The sequence below is a fragment of the Bufo bufo genome, chromosome 2 (assembly GCF_905171765.1).
Source record: "Bufo bufo chromosome 2, aBufBuf1.1, whole genome shotgun sequence".
Taxonomy (NCBI): Eukaryota; Metazoa; Chordata; class Amphibia; order Anura; family Bufonidae; genus Bufo; species Bufo bufo.
Genome location: NC_053390.1, coordinates 59,418,338 through 59,426,679, shown reverse-complemented (window position 1 = coordinate 59,426,679; position 8,342 = coordinate 59,418,338).

The following is an 8,342-nucleotide window of genomic DNA, read 5'->3' as shown; positions in this document are numbered from 1 at the left end:
TTGATTACCCCCCTGTAAAGCTCCATTCAGATGTCCGCATGATTTTTACGGATCCACTGATAGATGGATCGGATCCGCAAAACGCATACGGACATCAGAATGAAGCCTTACAGGGGCATGATCAATGACTGTGGTGATCACCCCCCTGTCATTGATTACCCCCCCGTAAAGCTCCATTCAGATGTCCGCATGATTTTTACGGATGCACTGATAGATGGATCGGATCCGCAAAACGCATCCGGACGTCTGAATGAAGCCTTACAGGGGCATGATCAATGACTGTGGTGATCACCCCCCTGTCATTGATTACCCCCCTGTAAAGCTCCATTCAGATGTCCGCATGATTTTTACGGATGCACTGATAGATGGATCGGATCCGCAAAACGCATCCGGACGTCTGAATGAAGCCTTACAGGGGCATGATCAATGACTGTGGTGATCACCCCCCTGTCATTGATTACCCCCCTGTAAAGCTCCATTCAGATGTCCGCATGATTTTTACGGATGCACTGATAGATGGATCGGATCCGCAAAACGCATCCGGACGTCTGAATGAAGCCTTACAGGGGCGTGATCAATGACTGTGGTTATCACCCCATATAGACTCCCTGATCACCCCCCTGTCATTGATTACACCCCTGTCATTGATCACCCCCCTGTAAAGCTCCATTCAGATGTCCGCATGATTTTTACGGATCCACTGATAGATGGATCGGATCCGCAAAACGCATCCGGACGTCTGAATGAAGCCTTACAGGGGCGTGATCAATGACTGTGGTGATCACCCCATATAGACTCCCTGATCACCCCCCTGTCATTGATTACCCCCCTGTAAAGCTCCATTCAGACGTCCGCATGATTTTTACGGATCCACTGATAGATGGATCGGATCCGCAAAACGCATCCGGACGTCTGAATGAAGCCTTACAGGGGCATGATCAATGACTGTGGTGATCACCCCATATAGACTCCCTGATCACCCCCCTGTCATTGATTACCCCCCTGTAAAGCTCCATTCAGATGTCCGCATGATTTTTACGGATGCACTGATAGATGGATCGGATCCGCAAAACGCATCCAGACGTCTGAATGAAGCCTTACACGGGCGTGATCAATGACTGTGGTTATCACCCCATATAGACTCCCTGATCACCCCCCTGTCATTGATCACCCCCCCTGTCATTGATCACCCCCCTGTCATTGATCACCCCCCTGTCATTGATCACCCCTCTGTAAGGCTCCATTCAGACATTTTTTTGGCCCAAGTTAGCGGAAATTTTTTTTTTTTTTTTCTTACAAAGTCTCATATTCCACTAACTTGTGTCAAAAAATAAAATCTCACATGAACTCACCATACCCCTCACGGAAACCAAATGCGTAAATTTTTTTAGACATTTATATTCCAGACTTCTTCTCACGCTTTAGGGCCCCTAGAATGCCAGGGCAGTATAAATACCCCACATGTGACCCCATTTCGGAAAGAAGACACCCCCAGGTATTCCGTGAGGGGCATATTGAGTCCATGAAAGATTGAAATTTTTGTCCCAAGTTAGCGGAACGGGAGACTTTGTGAGAAAAAAATTAAAAATATCAATTTCCGCTAACTTGTGCCAAAAAAAAAAAATTTCTATGAACTCGCCATGCCCCTCATTGAATACCTTGGGGTGTCTTCTTTCCAAAATGGGGTCACATGTGGGGTATTTATACTGCCCTGGCATTCTAGGGTCCCCAAAGCGTGAGAAGAAGTCTGGTATCCAAATGTCTAAAAATGCCCTCCTAAAAGGAATTTGGGCACCTTTGCGCATCTAGGCTGCAATAAAGTGTCACACATCTGGTATCGCCGTACTCAGGAGAAGTTGGGGAATGTGTTTTGGGGTGTCATTTTACATATACCCATGCTGGGTGAGAGAAATATCTTGGTCAAATGCCAACTTTGTATAAAAAAATGGTAAAAGTTGTCTTTTGCCAAGATATTTCTCTCACCCAGCAAGGGTATATGTAAAATGACACCCCAAAACACATTCCCCAACTTCTCCTGAATACGGCGATACCACATGTGTGACACTTTTTTGCAGCCTAGGTGGGCAAAGGGGCCCATATTCCAAAGAGCACCTTTAGGATTTCACAGGTCATTTACCTACTTACCACACATTAGGGCCCCTGGAAAATGCCAGGGCAGTATAACTACCCCACAAGTGACCCCATTTTGGAAAGAAGACACCCCAAGGTATTCCGTGAGGGGCATGGCAAGTTCCTAGAATTTTTTATTTTTTGTCACAAGTTAGTGGAAAATGATGATTTTTTTTTTTTTTTTTTTTTTTTTCATACAAAGTCTCATATTCCACTAACTTGTGACAAAAAATAAAAACTTCCATGAACTCACTATGCCCATCAGCGAATACCTTGGGGTCTCTTCTTTCCAAAATGGGGTCACTTGTGGGGTAGTTATACTGCCCTGGCATTCTAGGGGCCCAAATGTGTGGTAAGGAGTTTGAAATCAAATTCTGTAAAAAATGACCTGTGAAATCCGAAAGGTGCTCTTTGGAATATGGGCCCCTTTGCCCACCTAGGCTGCAAAAAAGTGTCACACATCTGGTATCCCCGTACTCAGGAGAAGGTGGGGAATGTGTTTTGGGGTGTCATTTTACATATACCCCTGCTGGGTGAGAGAAATATCTTGGCAAAAGACAACTTTTCCCATTTTTTTATACAAAGTTGGCATTTGACCAAGATATTTATCTCACCCAGCATGGGTATATGTAAAAAGACACCCCAAAACACATTCCTCAACTTCTCCTGAATACAGAGATACCAGATGTGTGACACTTTTTTGCAGCCTAGGTGGGCAAAGGGGCCCATATTCCAAAGAGCACCTTTCGGATTTCACAGGTCATTTTTTACAGAATTTGATTTCAAACTCCTTACCACACATTCGGGCCCCTAGAATGCCAGGGCAGTATAACTACCCCACAAGTGACCCCATTTTGGAAAGAAGAGACCCCAAGGTATTCGCTGATGGGCATAGTGAGTTCATGGAAGTTTTTATTTTTTGTCACAAGTTAGTGGAATATGAGACTTTGTATGAAAAAAAAAAAGAAATAATAAAATCATCATTTTCCACTAACTTGTGACAAAAAATAAAAAATTCTAGGAACTTGCCATGCCCCTCACGGAATACCTTGAGGTGTCTTCTTTCCAAAATGGGGTCACTTGTGGGGTAGTTATACTGCCCTGGCATTCTAGGGGCCCGAATGTGTGGTAAGGAGTTTGAAATCAAATTCTGTAAAAAATGACCTGTGAAATCCGAAAGGTGCTCTTTGGAATATGGGCCCCTTTGCCCACCTAGGCTGCAAAAAAGTGTCACACATCTGGTATTGCCGTACTCAGGAGAAGGTGGGGAATGTGTTTTGGGGTGTCATTTTACATATACCCATGCTGGGTGAGAGAAATATCTTGGCAAAAGACAACTTTTCCCATTTTTTTATACAAAGTTGGCATTTGACCAAGATATTTATCTCACCCAGCATGGGTATATGTAAAATGACACCCCAAAACACATTCTTTAACTTCTCCTGAGTACGTAGATACCAGATGTGTGACACTTTTTTGCAGCCTAGGTGGGCAAAGGGGCCCACATTCCAAAAGCACCTTTCGGATTTCACTCGTCATTTTTTACAGAATTTGATTTCAAACTCCTTACCACACATTTGGGCCCCTAGAATGCCAGGGCAGTATAACTACCCCACAAGTGACCCCATTTTGGAAAGAAGAGACCCCAAGGTATTTCGTGATGGGCATAGTGAGTTCATAGAAGTTTTTATTTTTTGTCACAAGTTAGTGGAATATGAGACTTTGTAGGAAAAAAAATAAAATAAAAAAAAATCATCATTTTCCGCTAACTTGTGACAAAAAATAAAAAGTTCTATGAACTCACTATGCCCATCAGCGAATACCTTAGGGTGTGTACTTTCCGAAATGGGGTCATTTGTGGGGTGTTTGTACTGTCTGGGCATTGTAGAACCTCAGGAAACATGACAGGTGCTCAGAAAGTCAGAGCTGCTTCAAAAAGCGGAAATTCACATTTTTGTACCATAGTTTGTAAACGCTATAACTTTTACCCAAACCATTTTTTTTTTACCCAAACATTTTTTTTTTATCAAAGACATGTAGAACTATAAATTTAGAGCAAAATTTCTATATGGATCTCGTTTTTTTTGCAAAATTTTACAACTGAAAGTGAAAAATGTCATTTTTTTGCAAAAATATCGTTAAATTTCGATTAATAACAAAAAAAGTAAAAATGTCAGCAGCAATGAAATACCACCAAATGAAAGCTCTATTAGTGAGAAGAAAAGGAGGTAAAATTCATTTGGGTGGTAAGTTGCATGACCGAGCAATAAACGGTGAAAGTAGTGTAGTGCCGATTTGTAAAAAAGGGCCTGGTCTTTAGGGGGGTATAAACCTGTGGTCCTTAAGTGGTTAAAATGGTACATTTTCTCAGTTTAAACTTTTGTTCCGTGATTTATGTTCTATTCTGAATAAAATATTAGAAGTTGGCACCTCCACATCATTGCATTCAGTTTTTACTCACGATTTGTATAGTGTCCCAACTTTTTTGGAATCCGGTTTGTAGATGAGGAGGAGAAAACAAGATTCAACCATATACTCTTTTTTTGTGTGGTGGAAATGGTGCATGGGAATACACTACAGTAGATTGAGTACATTATAAATAATAGATTGAAATTGCCTTTATGTTCATCATCAGCTCAGCTGTCCTCTGGTGGAGTTGAGTAGTCAGGGGCAATTCAGGCCTTGTTCATTTTATCACTGCCAGTGGACAAGCGGATACGCTTATCTGTTATAAGGCCACCAGCAGCACTAAATACACGCTCAGACAAAACGCTGGCAGCAGGGCAGGCCAGCACCTCCAAGGCGTAGAGCGCAAGTTTGTGCCACATGTCCAGCTTGGACACCCAGTAGTTGTAAGGCACTGAGGGATCATTTAGGACGCTGACACGGTCTGCTATGTATTCCTTCACCATCTTCCAAAACTTTTCCCTCCTTGGCCACACTTTAGGGTGAGGTTGCTGGTGGGGTGTCATGAAAGTGTCCCATGCCTTGGAGAGTGTTGCTCTGCCTTTGTTGGAACTGCTGTGTGTTCCCCTTGTCTCCCTTCCTTGGTTGCCTAAGGAAGTACAGACTCAAATTTTTGAGCAATCTCTCAGCAAATACCTTTTGGTATTGCACCGTTTTACTTGTCCTCTCCACCACAGGAATTAGAGATGAGAAGTTCTCTTTGTAGCGGGGGTTGAGAAGGGTCAACACCCAGTAATCTGTGTTATCTAAAATGCGTATAACGAGAGGGTTTCTGGAAAGGCAGCCTAACATGAAGTCAGCCATGTGTGCCAGAGTACCAACAGGCAAGATGTTGATGTTGACATTAGGATGACTCTCCATCTCCTTATCCTCCTCTTCCTCTTCTGCCTATCCACGCTGAACAGATGGAATTAAAGTTCTATGGGTACTACCCTCTGTAGCAACTGTCTCCAGCTCCTCCTCCTCTTCATGGTCCAATTCGCACTGAGAAGACAAACTGAGGGTGGGCTGGCTATCACCCTGTGTAATGTCCTCCCCCATTTCCTCGTATGCCACATTCGTCCATAATTGTGAGCAGCGATCATTTGAGTAGACACAGCAGTGGGATGGCTACGCTGATAATAGCGTTATCGCCACTAACCATCTGTGTGGATTCATCAAAGTTTTTTAAAACCTCACAGAGGTCTGACATAAATTCCCACTTCTCGCTTGTGAATAGTGACAGTTGACTCGAAAGGCGACGACCATGTTGCAGCTGGTATTCCACAACTGCCCTCTGCTGCTCACAAAGCCTGGACAAACATGTGGAACATAGAGTTCCAGCGCATGCTCACGTCGCACAACAGTCGGTGAGCTGGAAGCCGCAAGCACTGCTGCAGCATTGACAGGCCGGCTGAAGCTGTGGACGACTTGCAGAAATGGGCACACACGCCTTCACTAGTAGCACTGGCAAATTGGGGTAGGTTTTGATAAACCGCTGAACCACTAAGTTTAAGACGGGTTGTAGGTTGAGTGGTGAGAGCCACAGCTCGGTTTGGTACCTCACACCCTGCCACAGCTCTGCGGCGGTGTGCTGTTTGTCCCCTAAACAGATCAACTTCAGCACCGCCTGTTGACGCTTACCCACAGCAGTGCTACACTGCTTCCAGCTAGCGACTGATGGCTGACTGCTGCTGGAGGTGGAAGTGGAGGAGGAGGCCACTAGCATTTGTCCATGTGTCTGTGGTTAAGTGGACCTTCCCAGTAACTGCGTTGGTCAGGGCATGGGTGATGTTCTGGGACACATGCTAGTTTAAGGCGGGCACGGCACACCGTGAAAAATAGTGGCGACTGGGTACTGCGTACCGAGGGACGGCCGCTGACATCAGGCTGCGGAAGGCTGCGGAAGGCCTCAGTGTCCACAAGCCTAAATGGCAACATTTCAAGGGCCAGTAATTTTGAAAGTTGCGCATTTAGTGCTATGGCCTGTGGGTGGGTATTTGCGCTTGCGTTCAAATGACTGTGTTATGGACATTTGTACGCTGCGCCGGGACAGGGAAGTTGTTGTTTCTGATGGTTCATGCGAAGGTCCAGGTGCAGGGCGAGGGGCATCTGGGCCTGCGCCTTCGACAGGGGATTGGCCAGCAGTGCCTAACACAGGGGAAGAGGAGGCAGTGGTGCAGACCCAGATTGTGGACCTAGGCATTAGGCCCACTTGTTAGGGTGCTTGGATGCCATGTGGCGGATCATGCTGGTGAGGTTGCTAGTGTTCACGCCCCGGCTCATTTTGGTACGGCACAGTTTGCAAACTACCACTTTTTGGTCGTCTGCACTTTCCTCAAAAAAGCGCTATAGTGCGGAACACCTACCCCTTGGCAAGGTAGATTTACGCATGGGGGTGCTCGGTGTAACGGTTGCGGGCCTGTTTGGTGTGGGCCGACTTCTCCCTTTTGCAACCCCACTGCCTCTTCCACCCTGTTGCGGTGCTGCGGATCCCTCCCCCTCTGTACTGCTGTCCTCGCTCGGCTTTTCACCTTCCCATGTTTGGTCAGTGACCTCATCGTCAACCACCTCCTCTTCCACTTCCTGACTCTGCTTATCTTCCTGACTTGACCTAACCACAACATCAGTGATTGGTAACTGTGTCTTATCATCATCCACCTCGTGAACGAATGATTGTTGTTCACCACCGTCATCTTCTTGAGACTGTGAAGGCTCAAGAGGTTGAGAATCAGGGCACAATATCTCAGGTCCCTCTTTAAGCGTGCTGGGCGCGAGGGCCAAATGTAATAGTGGCGCTGAAAAGAGCTCCTCGTAATATCTGAGTGTGGGATCACTCGTTTGGCAAGCCTCTCCATGGTGGGAGGAAGGATGATCAGAGAGAGGATTCGGTTGACCAGACTCTTGGCTACAGAGACTGGACTTGGTGGAAGAAAAGGTGGTGCTTAACTATCTTCAGCAATCTAACCGACCAACTGTTCGCACTGGTCCGACTTGGACAGTGTTGTCCTGCGCCACCCAGCTAAGTTGGACATGAAGCTGGGTACGATGGATTACACCATTGGCAGCAAAAATGTGGATAGATTATGGGAGAAAAATTGTTTTCTGTATTTAATTTTTTTCCCCCATATCTAGGCCTGACAACCACACAAGGTATTGAAGCGCAGATCACACAATTCACGGATTACACCGTTGACAGCAAAAATGTGGATAGATTATGGGGAAAAAAATTGTGTTTTCTGTATTATAACTTTTTCCCTATATCTAGGCCTGACAACCACACAAGGTGTTGAAGCGCAAATCACACAATTCACGAATTACACAGTTGACAGCAAAATTGTGGATAGATTATGGGAAAAGAATAGTGTTTTCTGTATTATTTTTTCCCTATATCTGGGCCTGACAAACACACAAGGTATTGAAGCGCAGATTACACAATTCACAGATTATACCGTTGACAGCAAAAATGTGGATTATGGGAAAAAATTATTGTTTTCACTAATATTCTTCCTCTCTCTGCCCCTGACACACAGAAGGTATTGCTGCACAGATGTTACAAGTCACTGCAGACACCTTCTATATAGCAAAATAATTGCTATTTCACAAAGTATAAAAAAAAATATGAGAGTACAACTTTGCACAATTAATTTAACTTTTGGGTCTTTGAAACATTTTAAAATTGAAAAAATTGCAATTACAAACTCCCTACACTATATGTCCCTTCCTAAAGCGCAGCTCTCCCTGACTCAGAGTGGAGAGGGTGTCAG